The 26,149-nt window shown below is 45.3% G+C and overlaps 1 protein-coding gene and 1 non-coding gene across 3 annotated transcripts in view; both read left to right on the top strand.

The window, feature by feature from the left end:
* Positions 1-8,536: 8,536 nt before the first annotated feature.
* Positions 8,537-26,149, top strand: part of LOC135394131 (glycoprotein 3-alpha-L-fucosyltransferase A-like) — a 53,808-nt gene continuing 36,195 nt past the window's right edge. Inside the window, exon 1 of one of the 2 annotated variants that reach the window (XM_064624656.1) lies at positions 8,537-8,611. The gene's annotated coding sequence lies outside the window, so the exon portion shown is untranslated. Of the gene's footprint in view, positions 8,612-23,291; positions 23,542-26,149 lie in introns of those variants that run through there. The other variant, XM_064624655.1, reaches the window with a different exon arrangement.
* Positions 17,854-17,926, top strand: Trnaa-ggc (transfer RNA alanine (anticodon GGC)). The gene has a single exon. It is a non-coding gene; the product is annotated as a tRNA-Ala (tRNA).

Raw genomic sequence — 26,149 nt, 5'->3', positions numbered from 1 at the left:
AGGTCCGGTGTGACGATCGCGAAAGTTCTTGCAGTTCCTGGCGTCTATCTAAGCCAGTGATGGACGTACTTCAAAATTGTGCTTGAAGTAAAATACCACCCTTGTAGCACAATTTGTTGTCGGGACGTTGTGGTAATGTTCTACTAAAACGTTGCACACGTTGCAGAAACGTTGCTGGAAAACATTTCTGCAACAATGTGACAGCGCTAGAACCATGTTTCCCCAACACAAATACAATATTGAGGCAACATTAATAATAATAATAATAATAATAATAATAATAATAATAATAATAATAATAATAATAATAATAATAATAATAATAATAATAATAATAATTTATTTCCACATGGTGGTGGAGCCGGGACAAGAAGCTATTTCTAGCTTGGCGAGGGCCCCGGTCTCCTGCAGTACAGACGGAGACGGTGCGTACATTCACAAATAAAGCGCACAAAGATACACAGTTGCATACAAAAAAAAAAAAAAAAATGAAAAATAAATAAATACAAAAAAGTGAGAAACATGGTCTCAGTCGAATACAGTACATGGACATGGGAATGAAAAAAAAGTTTTACATATCAGATATCGTTATGGTTCTCCCAAAAATAGAAGTTTAATCTGGTTGCTTGTTGGTATACGTATGTCTGGGCCAAATTCAAGATCATTTAATATTCGTGGCAGCTGTACACTGATGTTTTGATCGCCGTAAGACGTTCGTGTAACGGGACAGGACCACATGGCATCTCTCCTGGTAGGATAAGTTTTGGCTTCAGCTGAGAGTTTTGCAAGTGAAAGAAAAACGTAATTTTTGTTCTTGACAGATGCACTATATGTTGTCAGACATTTGTACTTTAACAAGTCAGCGACGCGGATTATTCGGTAACGCTGAAAAGGACCTTGCGTTGAATGATATTGGCGATTCCACGGGTGAACCTCTTTTGGATTACATATAGATTGTGCAGGTTGGACTGAGTAGTGGTGCCCCAAACAAGGCGGCAGTAACTTAACATGGACAAGAATAATGTATTATAAAGAGTAACTTTCACCGTGCAAGGCAAAATATCTTTGAATCTATATACCCTACCTGCTAACTTGGAACAAAGGTAATTAATGTGAACGTCCCATGACAGTGTGTCCTGAAAGTGGACACCAAGAAACTTCACTTTACCGACAATTTCCGGACCACAGAATTTCCCATTACGAGGCTCGCCTTGACATCTATGGGTTTATTTTTTGCCCTAAAGATAATTGCCTTCGTCTTGGTTGGATTAATTTGAAGGAAGTTTTCCACAGCCAGGTTTACTTCGTCTAAAATTGCGTTGCCTGCTTCTATCATGCGATCTGGGTCTTGGCCAAGAATTAGTATAGTAGTGTCCGTCATTTCCGTCATGTTTCCACAATTTTGTGACACGGTTACAGCAGTATTCTTCAACGCGGACACAATATTGTGGCAACATTTGGGTAATGTTTTCGCTACATTATGACAGTGTTACAGCCATATTTCTTTAACACAACACAACATATAGGCAACAGTTATGTAACGTTCGTACAACGTTGTAAAGCGTTACACAATTTTTTGTTGAACACTCCCCCGGTAGCACCTAATGGTATGGCAATATTTATTCAATGTCATACTGAGACGTTGTCCAAACGTCGCTAATATCCACCACTTCAACTTCATTTGCAACATTCATTTGTAACACTCGAGCAACGTGTATACACAACATTGCGGCACCGTGTGTACACATTTTCCAATGCGTGTCTACATAAGTGCCGTGCACCTCCCGCCTGACTGGGGGTGGGGGGCACCCGTATTCCGTTAACATCCCGTATTGTCATCAAGCAGAGAGCTATACTCTACTGGCGTACCACTGGATGGTAATAATGGTACTGTGATGTTACACGTGAGGTTTTGTCCGCGCAGTGTGGCGACATGGTTGCACGTGCCGCAGGGTAGGATTGCGGATAATTTGGGCTTCTTGGGCGGATAATTCTGGGGTTCTTTTGACGTGCGCCGGAAATCTCCGACACACGGTGCTGGAAGCAATGTTTACCTCTCCCACATTGCTATACCGGGATCGAACCCGCGATCTTGAGCTCAGTAAGCCAGCACGTTACCGACTGAGCTACCGAGGACGGCCCACTGGATTGAGGGGGGGGGGGGGGGGTGATGTAGGGGGAAGGTGCGGTCAGCCTGCTCTGAAGTGGCGGCTCGGTGCACCCAGGGGAGGGAGAAGGGGGAGGGTGAAAGAGGGAGGAGAGAGATGATGGTGGCACAGGAGAGGGAGGGCGTGCAAACCCTCTTGCTCTGGGATTTGGGTAGTCCAAGAGGACTACTCACCACATCCATTGGGTAGTGGATGCGAGCATACCTCAGAAGTCTTCATTGGGAAGCTCCCTGTACCACGGTAACCGCCAGGATTATTGGCGAAGTTACCCCATGCCCACTGGACTGAGCATATACTGAAACACAAACTGTTGGGGCGAAAAACAATTGTAGCGGTGACGATGATGCATACCTGCAATTAACCCATGTATCTATAACGAGTTAGGTATATACCCAACAACATTCTTGACATCCCTTCCTGTCAACTACCGTGTTCTTAAGTCAGGCTTGTGCTACATGGGATATTAACTGAGAGGCATGCACGAGACCCCTCACAAAACCATAAAGTCATTGGCAAAGTATCTTAAAGTACTCATCAAGTCCATTACAAATTTAGATCGTATCGCTGGCCGTTTCAACACTTGGTAGTGATGAAAGGTGAGTTCATTGTGTTTTTTTTAATTTCATGTTAGCGCCGCGAAGCAATCTGTGGCTGTGAGCGGCGTACAGATGTGGACAGATGGAGAGAGGACAGCAGGAAGGAGTGGGGGACACGGGGGTTAGTATGCGTCTTGGCCCGATTTCAGGACGAACTGTGCCGACATTTGTTTGGAATGTCTTCGGAAAACCCAGGGAAAACCTCAGACAGCACAGCCGGTGGTAGGATGAGTTCAGTTCATTGTGTTTTGATTGTTACCTTTCGAAAGCTTTTAGCAAGTATTTTTGCCACGTGCTAGTTAGAAAACATGGATAATTTACAGCTGACTCATTAATATGAACCGAAAGAAATGATGTTGCGACCAAGTTTTGCATTTGTATCGGAAATTGGGCACTTGCTTGAAAGGAAAGTACCGAAGAAAACTACTTAAAATATGTACAAAAAAAGTTCACAAATTGAACTGTAGTTTAAGTAGAAGTACAAGTACTGAGAAATGCACTTAAAGTAGTACTTGGTACTTCAGGTACTTCCCATCACTGATCTAAGCAGCATTCCTGAATATATAGTTTTGAAATTATGAGATTTTCGAACAACTTTCAATCTCGTGACGCCGCCTCACCGGTAATGACAGGCCATAGTGTAATCGCATTTTTAACCTCCAAATATTATATAGTTTTATCTCATCTCGCTGTTTGCACAGGTATGTGTGCGTTGGCGCTTCCGGTCAAGAGATCCAACGAGTCAAGAGATCCATCGAGTCAGGAGATCCAATTGATCACGTGACAGGCGAGTCAAAAGATCCAAAGCGTCAAGAGTTCCATCGAGTCAGGAGATCCAATCGGTCACGTGACAGGCAAGTCAAGAGATCCAACCAGTCAAAGCGTCATACTGGTCAGGATTCCCGACAAAAAAGAAAGTCTATCCCTTACCATGTTCATTGCCGAAGTAGTATTAAGTTAGGAAGTAATGTGCCCGGTAACAGTGAAGACTTTTCGGTGTTTTCTCTCTTTTTACCACATACGCACACGCACAAAAAGAAAAAGTAAGCGAGAAAATCCTGAGGTTGTGCTGTAGGTTACGGCGGCGAGTCCCCCTTTTGCCATAGCAGGCTATGCTAGAACGGATGCTTGTTACCAAGAATATTGAGCTCAACTTACAAGGCATCGTAGGCCGCAGGGCTTAAAACTTATCCTTGCCGCGTTCTTTTCATTGGCCCCCACCCTTATCACGTTATTCTATCATTTTACTGATCCTGCGGGAAAACACTGTCTGACTGTGCTTTCCAATCAACATTGACCTGTCACGCTCATTGACCTCAACACCAAAATGCAGGTTATACTGCTGGACTCAGAGTTGTCTTCGTACTTTTGTGTCCATTGGCGCAGTCATCCCCACGTTATGCCAGAACTGAAGTTTGTTACCGATAATAACGGGCCCAGCCGCAAAGTGCTCTGTCTTTGTCCTTTTGTGGACGGCGGGGAAAACTTAATGCAGGAAAACGCACACACACGTACACACACACACAAAAAAAGAGAGAGAAACAGATGTTCGGGCAATAGAAGCTGCCTTTCTTTGAGTCCATGATCTGACGGATCAGACGGTTCCGCCATGTAGAACGTCTGTCCAGAACAGCGACTTGGCTCTTCGACTACCAGCCTGCTGTGATACGAGAAGTGTTTGAGTAATGAACGGGTTTGAAACAGTGGCTGGCCCACCCAACTTGAGTGTACGTAGCCCACGCTAACTCTAGAAATAAGCTCTACCACAAAGCGCAGTAAAAACAAAAGAAAAGAAAAGAAACAAAAGATGACAACACTTCCATAAATCCTGTGTTACAAACATGTTGATCTTACAATGCAGACACCTGTTTTTAACAGATTTTACATAAGAGAACTGTCGACTTTTCTTGGACTGCGCTATGTGTTACAAAGTAACTAAGTCAATAAAAAGAACATGAGAGAACTGATGTTCTGAGGCTGGAACAACAGAAGGGACAATCACATACAAGGCCTCAAGTTGCCTAAGAAATTAACGATGAAAGATGAAAGTCACTGAAAAGGCTAGCCAGCTGTAGGACTCGAACTCACATCTTCTGGATTACCGGTCCAGGGATCTACCAATTGAGCTAAACTAACACGCCTTCTCAGCCACTTCCAGGGCGCGTCATCTGAAGGGACAAACCAGTCACTCTCTCTCACTCATCCTCCTTTCACTCTTACCTTTTTGCACGCTCATACACACATTCATACGACAGGGAACGACGGAACGACTGTCGTATGAATGTGTGTGAGTGTGCAAAAAGGTAAGAGTGAAAGGAGGATGAGTGAGAGAGAGTGACTGGTTTGTCCCTTCAGATGACGCACCCTGGAAGTGGCAGAGAAGGCGTGTTAGTTTAGCTCAATTGGTAGATCCCTGGACCGGTAATCCAGAAGATGTGAGTTCGAGTCCTACAGCTGGCTAACCTTTTCAATGACTTTCATTCTTTCATCGTAAAAATAACATGTTGATTTGTCACCTGCATTTGTATTCTATTTATACCGCACGTAAAACGATTCCCTCGTATTCCGATACGATTAATTTCTGCTTAGCGATGTTAGAGTTAACGACGTAACACAAAGGGGTCAAAAGATCCAAGCCCGGCGAACCTTCAGACGAGTCAAGAGATCCAACCGGGTCAGGAGATCCAACAGGTCAAGAGATCCATCGAGTCAAGAGATCCATAGGTGAATCTCTTGACTCTATGGATCTCTTGACTCGATGGATCTCTTGACCCGTTGGATCTCTTGACGTGGAATCCACCCGAGGCGGGTTTACGCATCGCACCCTGTATATAGCCAGCCCTCCAAGGCAGGGGGCTCGCCCTGCCTTGGAGGGCTGGCTATATACAGGGTGTTTCAGTTAAATCCCCGTGCTAAATAATTCGCGAACCGGTGCACCAATCGAATAACTTTCTTTTTTACAAGTATCTGTCCAATACCGCCTACAAGATGCGCACCGCGTGAATGAGCGGGAGGCGCTCATTATTTAAATAAAAATGCAAATGAGTTTCGTAAAAAAGCGTAACTTCTAAAGCAGGGCGCTGTCGGTATTAAAATGGGTACTACCCCTTTTGGGACCTTCAGTGGACACCTTTCAGAGAAAAATCTGCCACCGAAGCGGGTCATTTGTTGCAGTAATTAATTGGTTTCGGTTTACGTATTTTTGTCGCGGCTGGTCGCGGCGAAGCGCAAAAGGACGTAATTCATTGGTGTAATTCATTGGTGTAATTCATTGGTGTAATTCATTGGTGTAAGGACGTAATTCATTGATGGATAAGGGAGTGAAAGAGCGTCTTTTTGCGCTTCGCCGCGACCAGCCGCGACAAAAATACGTAAACCGAAACCAATTAATTACTGCAACAAATGACCCGCTTCGGTGGCAGATTTTTCTCTGAAAGATGTCCACTGAAGGTCCCAAAAGGGGTAGTACCCATTTTAATACCGACAGCGCCCTGCTTTAGAAGTTACGCTTTTTTACGAAACTCATTTGCATTTTTATTTAAATAATGAGCGCCTCCCGCTCATTCACGCGGTGCGCATCTTGTAGGCGGTATTGGACAGATACTTGTAAAAAAGAAAGTTATTCGATTGGTGCACCGGTTCGCGAATTATTTAGCCCGGGGATTTAACTGAAACACCCTGTATACGTCACTGGCTGTGGTACGAGAGAAGGGAAGCAGTGACGAATGACCAGAAAATGAGTGCGTGGCGAGCTCATTGGACACGACTTCTTCGTATTCTCTACGTATTTCTATTTGATCAGTCCCTCAGCGACACAAACAGCTTGACTCGTGCTCAGAATTTTCTTCCAATTTTGGATTCGTCACTGATTCTCCTCTCCCATATTTAGGGTTCCGCGTTTCCGGTTTTAATCGAAAAACATACTCCGGGTAAATTTTCCCCCATTCGGTCTTAATCGAAAAACACCGAATACAGAGGGACATTCCAGGAGATGACAGAGATAAATTGCTGCACATGCCCAGCAAGTTGTTGCTGTAGATCAGAAAACCAAAAAAATAAATACGATGGTTGTGAAAAATGTCCGTTTAATTTTTGGTTTGCCTTAAAACGCAACGCCATGCATGTTGAATGAGCGTCGTGCGGAAATTACATTGTGATTTCTATTCGCCCATAACTGTCGGGTAAATCATGTACACGCCAGTAGAAACATCGAAAAACGCCGATTTCGTGAAAATCAATAAACCCCGAAAAACATACGCCGATTCCGTCCAAAAATAAAAACCGAAACCGCGGAACCCTACGGGTACCCAACCAAATCTTGTGAACCTCCTCAAGAGGAAACGGTATCGAGTTCGAAACGCAAACAATCTTCATGTGCAGGGGCGTCGGAAGGTGGGGGCAGGGGGGGGGGGGAAGCCCCCCTGAACTTTCGTTCTGAGGGTCCCGCCACCCCACCTTTTGTCCGTAAGTCTCATCCGAGACAGATTCCATTTCTGCTCTGTTACCGCAGAATGAAAATGAACACAGGTTTAAAAAGTAAAAGACGAGTAGAAAAGAGAAGATGATATTTTGCCCGAATAGGTACTATCCCAATTATCCTACGTGATACTGTATGTGCGTACCTCCTACACGAAGACCAGTGACACGCCATTCAGTAGCCTCGTTTAGACGGTATACAAGAAAACGCAGATTCGCTCTCCAGCAAAGGAGACTGCCTTGTTTTTGGTCAACACGGGGAAGCATTCGGTGGAAGCTCTTATCCTGCGGCGAGGAGTTCGCTGGTACGTTTGATGACTCGTGAGGCATATCTGGCTGTTTTTGCGTGAGCCACGGCTAGAACAATCGACAGAGCCTGTATAGTGCAGCAATAGTGACCATTTGCAGACAAAATCGTTGTACTTTTGACGAGAAACAAAAAATAAATAAATAAAAAATAAAAAAATACGCCACCGCGCTCGTTTACTTCTATGAATTTGTCTTGCCGCTTTTAGTGAAACCATCAACAAGTATTTCAGTTTCTGCTGCTCTAATGCCCATTTCTGTTTCGCCTCTAAGGTAATCAAGAAGGCGATATGGTCTTCCCTATCTGCGTTACAACCTCCACCGCCAGCGGATTGCTTGGACGAGTCATTTCTAATCAGTGCATCAATGGCTCCCAGTTTTTTATTTGCCGCACTTCTCAATCTAGAACTCCATGCACCGTAGTCAGTTTCCTCTATGTTAGGTTAAGTTAAGTTAGGGCTCATCCCCCCCCCCCCCCCCCTGCCGTGAAAGACTCCGATGCCTCTGGGGCACGCATGCAGCCAAATAGCTTCGGCTTCTCTTTTGCTTTCATATAACTTAATTTTGCTTGTGAGATGTAACCCATGGGACAAAAGAAAAAGAAATCTTGAGAATAATCTTTATTCGCGCGATTTTCTTTCTTTCTTTCTTTATTTTTCTGTTTGTTTGCATAGATGTCAAAACTATTTCGCAACCGCTATAGCATATACTCCAAGACATAAAGGCTCGCTCGCACCCTGTTTCCAGCGAAATCCCCCCCCCCCCCCCCCCCACCAATAAATCAGAGAAAAGAAGAAATGTGATATTCGTAATCAAGCAGACGATGCAACTGGATCTCACAAGCAGACGATATGTCAGTGCATTGCACGGTGACCCGTCTGCCTCTCCTCCTCAAATTGATTCGCGCGGCGCCTCCTCCTCCGGCCGAAATGGAGGTGGTCCTCGAGTATGACGTCATCATGGCGTGGTGGGGTGCTCTGCGGTAAAGCCGAAACACTGAAAAGCGTTCGCGCTTCCAGCATGTGTTGTGGGAAAGCTTACTCGTCGCCTGCCATCGGCCATTAGGTGAGTAACGCTCTTTTATCTTTCCTTTGCAATGAGTCCAAACAATGTTTCGAGCATGGAAGCGCGGAACTGTAGGGCACAAAGAAGCGTCGCAAATGGGGTAGATGCCGAGCTTACATGAGAATCCTGCGCGTTCTGTGCACGTATGAACGAAGACACAGGTTAACATTGCAATATGCATCGTTCCCTTATTGCATATTTCGTTTGTGACGTATTATCGTCGATAATGAGCTGTCGCTACGAATAATGACGCAGTTCAGCGCAACAGCATTCGGACAGATGAAATGTCCAAGAACTCACATTTTCAGACGTCTCGGTGGTATCTCGTGCTAGGAGGACATTTCGAAGAGAAGCCCTGAGAAGAAAATTCATTTTTCTATGTTGCCAACGTTATCCCTGTTCTCTTATTGTAAATAATATATTATGCCTGTTTTTGGCTCGACCAGGAATTTGGAAGTCGCTACGCTTGCGCAGTGATAACGTAAAAATGAAAGGAGAGAGAATTTAGGCCGATGGATCGAAAAGTACGGTTTCAAAGCTTTAATTCTGTATTTTCGGATAAACTTATACGACTCGTTCTATCACAATGGTGTTCCACGCGAGCAATGCGCCGGAACGAAATATTTTTTCATTAGACACGGCTTTTTCACGATTCTTCAAAAATATGGCGTTGATTTTAGTGAATAAACAATCTGATAGGTTGCCAGACCTCATATTTAACTAATGCGGGTACCCGTACGCTGAGGAAAAAGAAACAGAAAGAAAGAGAAAGGCGAGGTCAGAAGGTGAGCACGTGATATAAATAATTGTTGAATTACGATTGAAAGTAATGCGTGGAAATATGGCAACCGTGTTCTTAGGCACCTTGAGGCCTGTGTTGTGTTCGTCTGTTTCTAATGCGGCGATGTTTTGTATCGTAATATTGTATAGCGTAATAATGCACATAATACAATATTGCCTACAGCGAAGGTATGCGAAAGAACTTATTGGAACAATAATGGTAGAAAAATTGACAGTTCTGTGCGTGTTCAACGCGATGGGAATAAGTCTGCGTCGAATGCTGCAAACGTATTTTTATTCGGGATGTATTAATTTTCGCGAATTTCGCGACCGCTAAAAAATCGCGAAAAATTGTACTCGAGAACACAGCTTCACATTGAGCTTCACGCGGAGGGAAACAGACCTGGAATCGCAAAATTAAATATTCGCGAATAACTTCCTACATGCGATTCTACGAAAATTAGTACATGGCGAATAAAAATACGTTTGCAGTATTCATATTCATGGTGCGTCTTAGTGATGTGACGTCCAAGCATAATAGTAGTTGTACGGTAACGTAATAATCAAATCCAATTCTTTGTAATCAAGTAATAGAACAAGAACAAACGTTTTTTATGCGAACTCTGCGCGTTGTACTTTTAAGCAACGTTCAAATCTAATAACCAATTACCGGATATGTCGGAGACACAATTCCTAACAACTCAATGACACCGTTGTTGCAACAATAGAATGTGTAGTATTTTGTTTTCTTAATTAGTTACATTGATGATGAACCGCATTTTCTCCAAGTTCTCTCGTCTTCGAGTTGGTGCCATGTCAGAATCTTTCATCTCAGAACCCCACAGTGGCTATGCCTCGTTGTTGCTTTTAACTGTGGGAGTCTACAGATTTATAGAGCTCTATTAAGAAAGGACATAATGGGGGAACATTAGGAAAGGGCACGTCGTCTGTGCACGTTTGTATCTCCGCGTGTAAATACAGTTTATGTAAATAACGGCTCGCTCGCTACGACGTGCTCTTGACTAGCATAGTGGCACTTACAATGTTCTTGATAATGAGATACTAAATCACGACCTATAGCAAATAAGAAGGTGAGAAAATAATAAGAAAAAAAAAAAAACACACGAGAACAAGAAAGATTTCACATTATCCGGTGGCATATTAGCGGGTTTATTTTTATAATGGGGGAAACAGCGACATGAAGGAAAGTCACGCTAAAGAGCCTCAGTTGGTCGAAATCATCCGCACTCCTACCCTGCGGAACGTGCACATTGTAGCCGCAAACATATATTAGCAAAAAAAAAAAAAAAAAACACGAAACCTAAATCTACTCTTGATTACGACAAGAAAAACAACGAAATACGTTCCTTCGTGAAGGTAACATTCTCGCAGTGCAAGTGTGTCATGCGGAGAAGCCCACACATAGAAGCATGTGTGACAGCGATGTTTGTGTTTTTCCTTTCTTTCTTTTTTACGTGAAAACTGTAACATTCAGATAAAAGAAAAAAAAATCACCACCTTCATCAGAAGTGGCGCCATCTCATGCCGCGTCCAAGACGTTTTGAAAATAGTTGCACGAGGAAGCAGTATTACTCCCATTTGAGACGAAGTGGCCACCGCGTTACCGAACACGTGGCTCCCACATGCTTTCGCCCAAGGCTTACGCCATTCGCTATCTGGATTCGTGAAGGGAAGCGACAGAAACAGATCGGGAATCCATTCACGTACGTGTCGGAGCAGCCTCAGGTAGCATACTTTGAGGTCATCACTCCACTATAGGAACCAGGGATGATCTGTGGGGTTGTTTTCAACCAGAGACATAGAGCACCAGAGAGAACACCGCGACAGAGGCGCGCATGCGCTATGCGGTCACGTGATGAAACATACTCACATTTTTCATCCAGTTCATAATCATCTCTTGTTTCTGGCCATGAAGACACACTTGTAATCGGTACGGCTTTACGGAGAGTTGCTACAAAACACTCCTGATCTTTGTCTACGGCACTGTAAAAGTAGAATTATTGACTGCTTATCAGCCTAATGGCACACATCTAGGGCTCTTCGTCTTCGGGCTTCATGTTTGGCAATATTCTCCGGTAAAATTCGCGCGCCTAATTTGGAACTGCTAATAGAAAACACAATCATTTTTTATGGACATATTGTTGAATGCAGCAATAAACAACACAGAGAAGACAAGAAATTGACGCCACGGCTGCTACTCACAGCTAACGGAAGATTTTATTCAGCACACACAAGGAGAACAATATCGCCTGTGATGAACAGGTTTGAAAACCAGAATTAGCTCCACTGTTGACGCCCAAACTTAACAGATAAACTCGCCATAATCAAACACCGTCACACATGCTTGACAAGGTACCGAACATATTGAATCAATTTGTTCGGTACCTTGTCAAGCATGGAAGCACAACCAGAAAGTGGCTAGAATGTGTACGTCACTGACCTGAAAAGGAACTCTGCAGGAAAATATTTGCGTGTATAACGCGCACCGTTAGATAACGCGCAGGACCTCTTCAGAGCACTTTTTTTATTGTATAACGCGCGCGTTATACACCGGAAAATACGGTAGTTCCGTATCGGGACCACAGGCTTTTTTAAAAAAGAACGAATAAAAACAATAATCAAACGCTTTTACGTGAAAGAGGAGCTAATTAGTAACGAAATTGAACAGGAATGACCCTCGTATATTGCCTGAAACGTATAACAACTTAATTTTATCGCCCGTTTCTGGACGGCGATCCGCCATCTTTACTGAGGACCTTCTGATCTAACCCGAGGCACAGTCTCTCTCACTGTGGAGGCACAGTCCGCATAGTGCCTTTTGCACTCTACCTCTTGTAAGATGGCATGTTTCGACTCCGTTAGGTTTAGCAGTCCCGTGTTTCCCCTGCGCTAAAAGTGAATCAGATGGGGCTGTTGGAACGCATATAAAAGTTCTAGTCCACAGAAATTTAGAATTCTTGCATTTTTAGATTCAGTATATGACATTCTTCCACTTCTCTGCAATATTTATTCACAAATTCACTCCTTCACAAATTTTTAAAAACGAGTGGTCCCGATACGGAACTACACCCTAAAATACCGTTGGTTTGCATGCATCGCGCCATAACCTCGTATTGCTAGGCAGTTGTTCGAGCACTGCGAAATCCATGCGACGACGGCATGTTTGCTGCCCATACTGCCTTCCAAAGAATAGTCGAAAAACTTTGGAAGGCAGTATGGGCAGCAAACATGCCGTCGTCGCATGGATTTCGCAGTGCTCGAACAACTGCCTAGCAATACGAGGTTATGGCCTTCCAAAGAATAGTCGAAAAACTATCCCGGACGAGCCCTCGTTGCTTATCGCTGTTGACTTCAGTCGAAAAACTGAAGAAGTGAGGTGACGGAAATGACGTTGACGCGCTCGCACCCCAGGCGTAGTCAGCTAATGTCACGTGCACGGCCGTAACGACATCGGTTGACGAAAAAATGCGATTGCTCCAAGGGGATATCGTCGTTACGTTTGTTCTATTCGGTAGCCTCCTGCTGAGAAGGGCCGCGCGCATCGCTCGGGTTCTGTACCTTCCCCCATTTCGGTATGCAGCCGAGTATGTTCGGTCGAAGTTGTGGTCAGAGATTACGCCACTGTCCCGTTGACGAAGTGAGCACGAAATATGCCCCGTGAAACCCGTCTCGCGCTAGTTTTAACGATAGCCGTTGCTCTAGTTAGCTCGTGAGGTGGACTTGCGATTAAGCCCTCAGAGCGGATGAAAAGAGAGAGAGAGAGAGAGAGAGAGAGGGAGAGAGAGAAAGAATAAAATAAACACATCAGTTTTTGTTAGGGTTGAGTCCACGCACAGATTATCAATATCCATGTGAATGTCACCGCCGAATCACCGGAGCGTATGTGAACGGATATTAATGATTAATAACCGACGCGGTAATGGCTGATGTGATTTATAACAGCAATGACAGGCCAGTGTGATTCCATTGTGTCATATCACGTTGTCTTCGGTAAAATAATAATTATCCCATACGTTCCTGTTTTTTATCCATACTTTTTCCTTCCTCCTGTTCCGCTACAGGTAAGATTGATACCCTACACTCTTAAAAATGAACTTCACCGCGTAGCACACTCCTAGCCAACCATAATCTCGAATGATATCGTTATCTGCCCTGATTTGTTGAAAACGGGAGGCGTACGCCTCCCGTTTTCAACAAATCAGGGCAGATAACGACATCATTTGAGATGATGGTTGGCTAGGAGCGTGCCATGAGGTGAAATTCATTTTTAAGAGTGTAGCCACGGAATGGCAGTAACTTCACCTCCTAACCAACCATCATCTCGAATGACATCGTTCTTTCCCCTGATTCGTTGAAAACAAGAGGCGTACGCCTTTTTCTGTTGCTATTATATCCGGCATAATTGTCACAAGGAAGGCGTACGCCTCCTGTTTTCAACAAATCAGGGGAGAGAAGGACGTCATTCGAGATGATGGTTGGTTAGGAGGTGAAGCCATTCCGTTTAATGCATTAAATTTGCCGTGTGGCTAGGCTATAAATGCCTTTTGTAAATCCGGGAGTATAAATTAGGGACTATTTTCAAATCTACGATTCGGAATTAAATATGGCGTGTGTTATCAATTGGGGGTGTTGCCCGATGAAAGTAAATAGAGGTTCTTCGTCAGCATCGCAGTAGCGAGCACCTGTACAATATGCACAAATGAAAAAAGAATTAAAAAAATCTATGCGTGTTTTGTGGTTAGCTTCGCGCTGTTATCAACTTGTATGCTGTTGCGCAGCAATAGCAGAATTTGTTGCGAGCCCACCAGAATGTGATAACAGACGGTGATGGATCGGGTATTGTCTCGAATATTGCACGGCGCGCGAGGTCTCCGCCCTCCTATGACGTATCTGCTTGCGGCAGTGTGACGTTGCGTCTCCATAAGAAAGTCCCGCTCGGAAGGTTCTGAGGAGGGTTGACGCGGGAGTCGACGTGCTTCCTCGCGCCGTGCGCTCAGGTGCACGCTGCACAACTTCCGTGGGGTGTTAGAGGGGTCGCTTTACCCGGGCCATTTCATCAGAGGTGGCCACGTCCGAGAATGCTCGAAGACTAACGCGTATGTAAACAGCTCGCGCGGCAAAATGAGCGCTGCACCTACGGCTCCTACGACCGAAGTGCTTTTGCGCAAGCCTTTCGCTTTCGGCATTTTCATTCGCCGAAACGAAAAAAAAAAAAAAAAATAAAACTCCGGTGGGGGTCGGTGAATCTGTTCACGTGATAGTTCGAATACTCTGACGCAGACGCTGCAAACGCCACACCATCTGGATCAAAATAGTTCATTGCATAGTTCAACCAGAGAGCGCGGTCTCGGATAGAAGGCGCTGAGTCGCAGTGTTTCAAAGTGGTGCATCCCTCTGAAATTCTGGCGACCCAATATGCCTACCCAAACACGAACTGCCTTTTTCGCTTCTTTCTGAACAATGTTGTCCCAAGAGTGGACAATATCCGTAATGAATAGCAGTTAATAATTGTGTGTGTGTGTGTGTGTGTGTGTGGGGGGGGGGGTGACACCCGTATATACTGTTCTTTGGGCATTTTTGGCCTATTTTCGAGGTGTTCTGGCCTTTTTGGCAGGCATTTGGGGGGGGGGGTGCAGGATGTTTGGGAAGATATTAGGGGTGTGCGTTGGGGTGCTGAGAAAATCCCTGTCTGAGTGTTTCTACTGTATCGCGGTCCTTTGTACAAGCCCTGTTTGTCTTCTACGCATACAGGGTGTCAAAGATAACGTGCACTCCCCCCCCCCCCGAAAAAAAAAAGAAAAAATAACACACACACAGTGCGTCACAAGCGAGTGAAAACTGCAGAATAGTGTGAGAAGTCGCGTGTTCTAATCGCCTGTATTTTTTCACGGTGGCTTTGAATTAGCTAACTCTTTAATTCTTCGCCTTGGCTGAGATGCGAGTTGGAAAGTTGCAGAGCGCGTCGAGAAACACCATCGCAATTGTTTCCTACAGCGTACGCGTTGCGTGTTTTTTTTTTTTTTTTTGTTTCCTGCTTTTTTTCCTTGTAAGAGAGAACGCGCGCGAAATCCGAAAGTGTACTATACATGACACGAGGCGAGAGCACCTACGCGCACGCCGCGGTTTCAGAGCTCTCAAGCGTACAGAAGAACTATTACACCCGCTGTCTGTCAGAGCTCACTCGAAGGTCGCTTCCCGGCAGATAACGGATGTAGTAGTTGCTATCCTACGGTTATAATAGGACGTGACTAATGCGTTCAGGTGTTATTCTGTTAATATGGAGCACAATACTCAAAGGTGCGGACACATTTCTCTCGCTTTCAGTGTCAGAGGTTTCGTGATGGCTTTTTGCCGATCCAATCATCCGTCCATCCTACACACGAATTTGGCTAAAACGAACCATATTTCGAGGTTGTTTTATTGCTCCCGTCCTCGCTTCATAAGGCAGTGAGGAATATGTTAGCACACGTGGGAATGACTTTCGTGACTCCCAGTACCATTACTTAGATTGGAAGGACACGAAGGTCAGCACGGCCGATGGCCAAGTTAAACAGGGAAGATGGCACACGTGGATCGCGGTTAACCATATTCGTGCTCAACATAGCGTGGCAAATGTCGGTTGCGAAGATGGAGATCGCTTCAGCGTGATAGGTCACGGCTGCTTCTGAGCTTTCTGGTAGTTGGATTTTTTTTTACGTTCCGCTCAAAAGTGGTACACAGCTAGCGTTCACTAACTTGTGTCTCGTTACGTTGCTTACACTCTAAGAAAAAAAAGGTTGATTTTCTACCTACCCATTTCGGTAGAGCTGCATTGTAACCACATTTCTACTCCAACCAGTTTTACCTTTTGGGTGTAACTGCAGAGTATATAGAAACAAACAACAGAGTAGAAACTGTCGTTGTACCATGCTTGGGTAGGAAATTCTACCATTTTCTCTTAGAGCAAGCGTGAGGGAGAGGAGCAAGGGAAAGGGACACCGCCGCTTATACCCGCGGGGGAGAAGTCGCGTGTGATTGATTGATTGATTGAAAGAAAGAAAAAAATGGATCGCGTGTGGATTGGCACGAAATGGTAGAAGTACCGTCCTGCTGCAACTTTGGGTATAGGAATTTCTACCTTTTTTTCTTAGAGTGTACTTTTGAAATGGCAAAAGAATACGTGCGAAAGTAGAACAAAAATCAACATTGAAAGCGAAGCGTTCTCCATTCCGCCATACTTGTGACGTCAGCAGAGTAGACGCTTTCCCGTGGGGTGCTCGTCACGCGCGTCACACTAAAAATAAAATAAAATAATAAAGTTTAGCGACGAAAGAGAAGGACAAACTGTTGGACCAAATGCTGACGCTGCTCGATAACTAATGGTCTATAGAACTTTCCTAATTAGGCCTCTCCTTCGAATGTGGAGCACCTACAATAGCAGACCAAAGACGAGATAGATTCCTGAAACAAAGCAGACCAAATTGGTTAAAGTTTCTCAAAAGACGGTCGAAGGAAGAACAACATCATGTGAAGAAGTCTGAGAAAGCTCGTATACGTACGCTCTAAGAAAAAAAAAAAAAAAGAGAGAATAAAATGGGGAGTACCGGTAATTGCAGCTTCTACTCCCCTAGACTGCAATTACTCCCAATTTTACTCCCCTAATCCCGAAATTTACTCCCCAGGACTGCAAACAGTCACTGAACTTCGCGAATGGTCTTCCGAATGCAACAGTCTACGTAAATATGTGCTCCTGGTCAATTTGATGGCATAAGGCTGTATAACTCGGCCAACTTAGAAAGTTTCTACTCACACAGAGTAAGAAACAGTTGGCGCGTCTTTCTTCGCAAGTTGTGGCCTGTGTACTCGCAAGATTTTATATCACTCGGTATCTCACGGTTGACAGTTTGATTCAAAGTATTTTCATACGTGTACACGAATACCTGGCTCTTATAGAACAGAGCGTGAAATGCGTTCCCACTCTGTGACATCCATTTACTCCTGTGCATTTACTCCCGAAAGGGACTATTTTTGTTGCAATGCATTTAGTCCCCAAAAGGAGTAAAATTACTCTTTTTTTTTCTTTTCTTAGAGTGTACGTCTCGAGCGAATATAGAGTTCAGTGTGATGAACAGGTATTACTGTGCAGAAATTGACCGTTAAGGACCTGGTTCCAACCAGCATATCCGCAATTGCTGGTCGACAGTACCACCATAAAACACTGTCGTAGCCTATATACACGTCTTTTTTTTTTCTTTTTTAGTTGCTTGCACGGAGGCTTGCACCGAATAATGGCGCCAACGTGTTTGAAGGAAGTAGCACATTTGGCGCATTTTTGACGCAACGCCCCGACGCGACGCACCCAAGCGTCGCTTTTCAGCGACCTTTTAATTCGTTGCATAATTTCGCAACCTTTATAAAGGAGCAGTGAAAGCCCCCTCCATAACGTTTTTGATTTAGGCTGTGGCGGCTTAGCTCAATTGGTAGAGCCCTGGACCGGCAATCCAGAAGATGTGGGTTCGATCCCTACAGCTGGCTAACCTTTTCAGTGACTTTCATCTTTCATCGTTGATTTCTTAGGCAATTTGAGGCTTTGTGTGTATCTGTCCCCTCTATGTTGTTCCAGCCTCAAAACATCAGTTAATCTCTATTTCGGAGTGTTCGCAAGTGAATAAGAGAGGGTGATGTCACCCCATAACGTACACTCTCAAAATAGATGGTGGTGGTTAGAGTCACTAAATACAGGTACCTGTATTTAGTGACTCTAGTGGTGGTATACTGCTGAAAGAGCTCGCCGTCGTGGGCCTCATATAGAGGTGGGCAACGCCACGACTAGCGCTCTGGGGGAATGTGCGTCCTTGGCCGACTTCTAAAGGAACTGGGCCGCATAATATGTCTGACAGCGAAGGGGGGGGGGGACAGAATGGGGAGTGGGCTCGCTCTGAGGAAACCCCAGGAAGAACTCCAGCCAGCACAGCCAGCACCAGGATTCGACCTACCTACCTTCCCTACCTCCAAGGTAGGGATCAAGCAGGTGGGGCTAAAGCGTAATTTTTACAATTTTTTTTTTACTATTTCTGTTGCGATACTGTGCATAGTTTTTATTGTGTCTGCGGTCATCCGTGGAGGACCTCATATTTCTGTAAAAAAAAAAAAGTGAGGTTCGTTTGGCAATTTTCAAGGTTCAGTTCACAAAAATAGACTTCCCTCAATTGAAAATTGTCCAAAGCCTTCCTAAATGGCGGCAAAAGTTCCCAGAAGGTAATTGACGAAAGTCCCGCAATTCTCCGGTGAGTACGCCGCCAGTTAGAATTTTTTTATCACTCTAGGTGAAACACCCTGTATACGGCAAGCAGTTCCATTATCACCACCACCCCGTAGTATAGAGCAACAACAACAACAACAGCAATATTACGAGGGGTGTTCAAGTCAGAAGGGGACTTTTCATTTTTCGCAAAAGTAAAATGAACTTACAGGCGACAAATTAGTTTTATTTTTCAACGTAATCACCGGCTGCACTAATGCTCGGACCGTATTCTTGACCTCGTCGTCGCAGCTGAAGTGGCGGCCCCCAAGGAACGCCTTCAGTGGCCCGAAGAGATGGAAATCGCTGGGGGCGAGGTCTGGACAGTGAGGGGGATGTGACAGCGACTCCGAGCCAAGTTCCTGTAAGGTGCGTGTCGTGAGATGCGCGGTATGCGGGCGTGCATTGTCCTGTAGGAGGAGGACTCCTTTCGTGATGAACCCCGGCCGCTTTTGCTTCAGCGCCTTATGCACATCCCTGAGAACCTGGCAGTAATACGCACTATTGATGGTGGTACCACTGGGCAGAAAATCAAAATGAACAACGCCAGCCTTGTCCCACAAAACCGTGGCCATGACCTTACCCGCAGACGGGGTGCTTCTTGGGAGCTGCGGCGAGCCCGGATGCTTCCACTGTTTTGATGCGCGTTTAGACTCAGGAGTGAAATGGTGCACCCACGTTTCATCGCTCGTGATGATCCGATCAAGGAACGGCTGTCCTTCAGTGTCGAAACGGTACCTTAGCTCTTGGGAGATTTCCAGTCTTCTCTGCCGGTCAAACACGGAGAGCTGCGTCGGGACCCAACGGCACTAACTTTCCGAAACTGGAGGTGTTCATGAATGATAGCGTTCAACGTTCCCACAGAAAGGTCCGTCTTTCGAGCCAGTTCGAGACATGTTATCCGTCGGTCTTTGAGGATCAGGCGCTCCACAAGTTGGATGTTCTTAGGAACTCTGACACTGGGCTCTGAGCCGCCCCGGCTGGGATCGTCCTGCACTGATGTACGGCCGTCTCGGAACCGGTTGCACCACCCAAACGCTTTGCTGCGGCTAAGTGTATCGTGGCCATACTGAGCCTGAAGTCTTCTATGAATTTCAGATGACTTTACGCCAGAGGCGGAGAGTTTTCATTTTCTCGGGAGGGGGGGGGGGGAGGGGCAAGGGCTCACCGCGAAGTAAATCTCTGTGGCGGGGGGGGGGGGGGGTATGTTTATTAAGAAAAAAAAATGAAAGGAAAGGTAAGCCACATGGATGTCGGCTTGTTATTCAAAAAACAGTGAAAGGAGCAAGACAAAAAAGGCAAAGGAAAGAAGAACGCAAAAGAAAACGAAAAGAAGGAAAGAAAAGGAAAAGAAAAATGGAGAACACAAAACTAAAGCTGAAGAATCACACACTCTGGCGGGATCCTATGATGTATGCAGAACTGGTATAGAATATAAAGTATAAATAAGAGGAAGGAGGAGCAGAAAAAAAAAAAAAGAGACAAAACAGAGAGAACGTAAACAGTGAACATGTGCACAACTGAAGGCATTACGCCTTTGAAAACTGAGTGCAAATGGAACAAAATGCATTGAATCCTCGGTGTTTGACTCGAAATGTGCGCAATATAATGAATATGGTCAATGAAATGGAGCAGCGGGAGTTGAACCCGCTCCCAACGGATATATGCGTTCCGAAGATCCTATCGTTACACCTCACTGGCAGCTGCTGGTACCTTTTCGACTGCTTCGTTTCATTGACCTGATAGCTTTGGGCGAAATTCAGGCTATGTGTTGTGTCATCCTCTGTGTTTCTTCACCTCACCTTCTATTGTGATAATGAGTATGGTGGGCGGATACATATTTTACAAATTGCAAGATGCATTTTTGGGGTTGGCGCGCCCTGGTCAAAAGAGCGAAGAGCTCTTCGCTCTTTTGACCAGGGCGCGCCGAGCCCCAAAGGTTGGTGTCAGTCTCTTAGCGGGACTTCCCGGGGGAGGCGGCGCACCCCCCCCTAGTTCATGTTCCGGGGGCACAAGCTCCCCCCCCCCCCCCCCCGCAGTCGGCGCCTACACTCTTAGAAATGAACTTCACCGCATAGCACGCTCCTAGCCAACCATCATCTCGAATGATATCGTTATCTGCCCTAATTTGTTGAAAACGGGAGGCGTACGCCTTTTTTGTGACAATTATGAACAGCATAAGTGTCACAAAAAGGAGTACGCCTCCCGTTTTCAACAAATCAGGGCAGATCACGATATCATTCGAGATGATGGTTGGGTAGGAGCGTGCTATGCGGTGAAGTTCATTTTTAAGAGTGTACCGTACACTCTTCAAACAGAAGGGAGGGGGTGATGTCGAAATTGCCTTGCCGTTGTTGGCCATACACGAGTGGGCATCATCAAGACTGTAGTGGCAAAAAAAAAAGAAAAGAAAAGGCAACAACAACAAAAGAAACAAAAGAAAACAACAACAACAACAGGCGAACAGAACTCTTAAAGGGGCACTACGAATGCTAAAATAAGTTCACTTCAAATTACGCTACATGTTAATTAAATGTTAATTTCGTACTCGTTATCACAATTCAAAACTTTGATTCCGTTACGGAGCTACAATCGAAACTATACCAGACTCTTTCTTGCTTCGGCGCTAAGCAGAGAACGTCGTTTCAGCTCGTGCATCGCTGTTTTTAGTCCATGCTGCGCGTGCCACGTCATGGAGCAGCCCCGGTGAAAAACATAGTGCGTGTTGCGAAGCGGACTGGCGCCGCTGTCCGAAGGACGTGAAGATAAATGTTGTCAGTGGAACATTCGCGAGAACTGTTGTGGGCTACAATTCAGTGAATCGGTATTGCAAAATGCCGCAGAGCGCATCATGCCGCGCATATACGGAACACTATGATTGGACCCGTTCCAAATCCACACGGCCACGATAGGTATGCGCGCACTTCTCCTGCTGTTTCATTGGATGCCGCCAATCTTTGCCTCCTGGGGATCCCATTCGTTGCCTCCAAAGACGGCCCACACTATGTCCCCCATTCCAAATTCCCTCAGGGCGTCAGTCGTGACGTTGCCCACCTCTGTCAGGCCGACAACGGCGAGTCCTTTCACCAGCACCACCACCGTGTTTTACTTCTAAACGGTAGCGCTGTGTGAACTAATTTTGCTTGCATTATACTAATCGAAACACGGACTTTCATTTGAGAGCGAGCTGTTCTTCCATTTTAGTCCCCTTTAACGCAGAACTTCACCACGTGGCACGCTCTCAGCCGTCTCGAATGACATCGTTCTGCTCCCTGGTTGTTTAAGAACGTTAGGCGTACGCCTTTTTGTGACGCTTATGCGGTTATGTTATGAGAAAATCGTGGGATAATCGTGAGCTATTAGGAAAGCGTGGGACGTACGCCCCACGCTTTCCACAGATTAGGAGTGACAACGGTATCATCGTGTGCAATGGTTGGCCTTCACCGTGTTATGTGGTGAAGTCCTGTTTTGAGCACAGTTCCCTTAGAAGTCGCCCCAGGACGCACATTCCGCCGTAAGTCTTGACGTTGCCCACCTCTGTGAGGCCGACAAAGGCGAACCCTTTCGCCATCACCACCACCACCACCACCACCTGTTTTGAGAGTGTACCCTAGTAGAGCAACATCAAAAAGAACAATAAATGATGAAAAAGTGATCATAACATGAGATGTTTCCCCGTGGCAGCCACAGGATCATATACCCCACTTCAAAGAGGGAAAATGAGAGGATGAATCAATGGTGCGCGCGACGCGAAAGCAGGTTGGAGTTCTGTTTAGAGCTCTTCGAGGAGGCCAGTAGCTTGCACGAAATCAGAAAAGGAGCCAACAGGCCAGCACTGATGCGTATAGGGCAGCTCCATGGACCGAGTGCTTTGGACAAGCTGAATGGTCTGGGCTCAAGGAGCTCAAGTTGGCGTCGAAGCACCCGGCGTTCACACGTGTACCGGTCGCAGTCCTCGATGGTATGGGGTATCGTATTTGGGGTAGTAGAGCAACTGTCAACGCAGATGTATGTCTTTTTCAAGTTCCGTGCTATAGCACCGAGAAGAAAGTGTGGCTATGCGCGCGTGCTGGCCATAGACAGATGGAGAATAGACATCAGGCAGGAGACAGGGGTAAGACACGTTTACAGGCCCGAAGGCACCGAGTGACGATGTTGTCTGGTACGACCAAAGTAGTACTGCTCCTTTTGTTGTAAACGGATACTAATGTAAACTGCTAAGGCAGAATCAACAATTAAGATAAAAACAACACGTCACCAACGTCTAGTTGCAATGTTTTCCAACGGGGTCCGAGCGCGATGCCGGTGGTAGCACACCCGAATGACAATCAACGTTCCCGTCAACGGCACGGCGATAGATTTTCACCAACTACCGTCGTTGCAAATGGGTACATCGTAACAACAAAATGCGCCACAAAAAAAAAAAAAAAGAAAGAAAGAAAAATAAAACAACAACAACAACAAAAGAATAAAGTGAGAGCGAGAGCGGAGTCTCTGCGGCAGAAGGCGAAGAGCAAGATGTTTTACTAGGAAGACAGAGCCACTAACTCCAGGTGTTTCCGTTATATGGGCTATGAATGGATAAAACGACCCTGCACGCGCAGCTAGAGCGACGTCGTTTTCATACGGTTATCGACCACAGCATAGATGATCGGAGTTTCTCGCGATTCATGAGGTCACTTTTAATAACCAAGGAACTTCCCGGTGCATCGACAACGGAAGCTGACAGCGACATTTCGAGTCGCGACATCCTGTGTAGCAACGGCGGATGTTTGTTTGGCGCTAGATATTTGTTGCGCAATGAATCTTGGTGTGGGTGGTGAATCCTGAAGGGTCGCCGAAAAAGGAGGTAAGCATTCACCATCAACAACATCAGAACGAAGTTGAGGGTTTTGGGTCACGAGACGCGCTATGATCACGACAGCGGGCCCCATTTTGCACCCCCTGATTGTTCTTTAGCGGATATCTCGGTACTCATATTTAACATCTCTTCCAGAGGAATATATATACCATACCATATAGTACAGCTGCTGTCCTCAGATGGGTTTCAACACTCAAACTTAGGGTCAGTACATCTACCGAAGTCAAGGGAACGATGTAGTAGGCAACTGCTGCACGGTGCGAATGTGGTTATGCTTTTTCTATATTTATCGACCTACATCGCCATCAGGCATTACAGTAGGGGGTACATTAACAAAGTATAAAATAACATAACTCTAACTACACACACGACAGCATATACACACATATATTTATATGCATATGCTGTCGTGTGTGTATAGTTAGAGTTAGAACGCTCACTGGTTCCACGTGAGCGCAGTTTGGCTTAAAACAAATAGACACTTGACGGTAACTCCATTTCAGCAGGCATCCTGTTCCACTGGTATGTCGTTGAGAGAGAGAGAGAAAAAAAAGTAGGAATATTTAAAAGCACCTGTCCTGGCACACTCTAAGAAAAAAAGCAGCAAAATGGAGAGCAGTTGCAGCTTCTACTCCCCTATACTGCAATCACTCCCCATGTTAGTCCCCTAACCCCGAAATTTACTCCCCGGGACTGCAAATAGTCACTGAACTTCGCCCACGGTCTCCTGAATGCAACAACAACAACAACTAAATCATGACTATGGCCTGGGGTGATTCACCGCTTGAGAGCAGTACCCTACCCCATTACACGAGAAGCATGAGATGTGAAATATGAAAATGAAGTTATGTGCAAGTCCAACTCGAACTCCCGTCGTCTGGTTGCGCAACGCTATACGTCGCACAAAAGGAAGAAGCACATGAAAGAAGCGCCAATGGTCCTTGAGATGCAGGGGTGGACCCTACAGCGTCTGGAGCAAGCCGGTAGCCAAGAGGAACTCCAAGAACATCAGAAGTCCTCGACGGTGTTGGACATGGCTCTGACATGGGCCAAGAATTGCAGCCAGGTTGAACGTCTGTCGGCTAGCACCACTCAGCTGAGCACAGAGTTGCCGCCTCTCCGTTTCGTAGAGCTTACATTCTATTAGGACGTGCTCAATGTTCGCTTCAACGCCACATTTGGAGCATAGGCAGCTGTCACAGTATCCGATTCGGCACTTGAATTGGGGAGTGAAGGCAACGTTGAGACGAAGCCTGTGCAGGAGGGACGTGAAATAGCGTGGTAAACGGGCAACAGTCTGCGTAAATATGTGAATTTGGTGGAATACGACTACATATAACTTAGCTAACTTTGCAATTTTCCGCCCACACAGAGGAAGAAATAGTTAGCGGTTATTTCGTGCAAAATTGTACCCTATTACATGTCGCAAGATTTTATATCACTCGACATACCACGCCGGTTGACGGTTTAATTCAAAGTATATCCATGCATGCACATGAAGTATGGGACTGCTAGAACAGAGCGTGAAACGCAGTCCTCACTCTGTGACATTCATTTACTCCGGCGCATTTACTCCCGAAAGGGACTATTTTTTGTGGCAATGCATGTAGTCCCCAAAAGAAGTAAACTTACTCATTTTTCTTAGAGGGCACTATACATCTTAATTTTCTTAATGTGGTCAACTCTGGTGCACCTATAAGTAGGTGGAAACAAGTATACTTGAGAGAGGTTAGAATTATATGCTCGATAACAGGATAGCGATATAGTTTAATCGGAAGCCAATCGATACACTCTTATAAAAAAGGGTGAAGGTAGTTACACCTTTTAGGAGGTAATAGTTGTCGCATATGTTGTGCCTAAAAGGTTGCAAAGTTCTACCTGCTACCTCACTCTCAAAACAGCACTTCACCGCATAGCACGTTGTCCGCCAACAATTGCCATGAATGACAGGGTTGCCGCTTCTGATTCGGTGAGCGAGGGGGGCGTACCCCTCTTTGTAGCAACTTGGATATATGATAATTGCTTTTACCACCCTTTTACACCCTTTATCAAACGCTATGTTGACCTATAGGTGGCAACTGTGGTTTCTTCCTGTTACCACCTGTGGTTGTGTGAAGTTGCCACCTTTTCACACCCTTTTTTTCTTAGAGTGTAAGTCAATCGCGCTATTTCTTTCAAATGGCTGACATCACATTCCTTATATTTTTCGACATATATATTTTTTGTCGAATCGTTTTCATTGCCCGCTTCCCATCTATACGAGTACTGGAATTTGCTGATTTCCTTCGCGTTGCTTTTCGTACACATCACAAACAGAACATTGCGCCAAATGATCAGTTCTTCTGATGAGAGAGCGGGGCGTATATACGCCATTTTGTGGCAATTAACGTTCATCCACATCGCCATAAAAATAAAAAATGAAACGCTTCTCATTTTCAACAGAAAACGATAGGAAAAGGAAAAAGAAGAAAAGGAGTAAAACGTTAGCTTTTCAAGAAACAACAACAACAATAATTATATTCTGACGATGAAGGGGAGGGGTTTTCCACCGTAGGAGTTGAACGCTACCCCATAGTTAGGGGGTCTAATATGAGTG

Source organism: Ornithodoros turicata, chromosome 5 (assembly GCF_037126465.1).
Source record: "Ornithodoros turicata isolate Travis chromosome 5, ASM3712646v1, whole genome shotgun sequence".
Lineage (NCBI taxonomy): Eukaryota > Metazoa > Arthropoda > Arachnida > Ixodida > Argasidae > Ornithodoros > Ornithodoros turicata.
The sequence above is the reverse complement of the archived record's forward strand: the minus strand, read 5'-3'. Positions and strand labels throughout refer to the sequence as shown.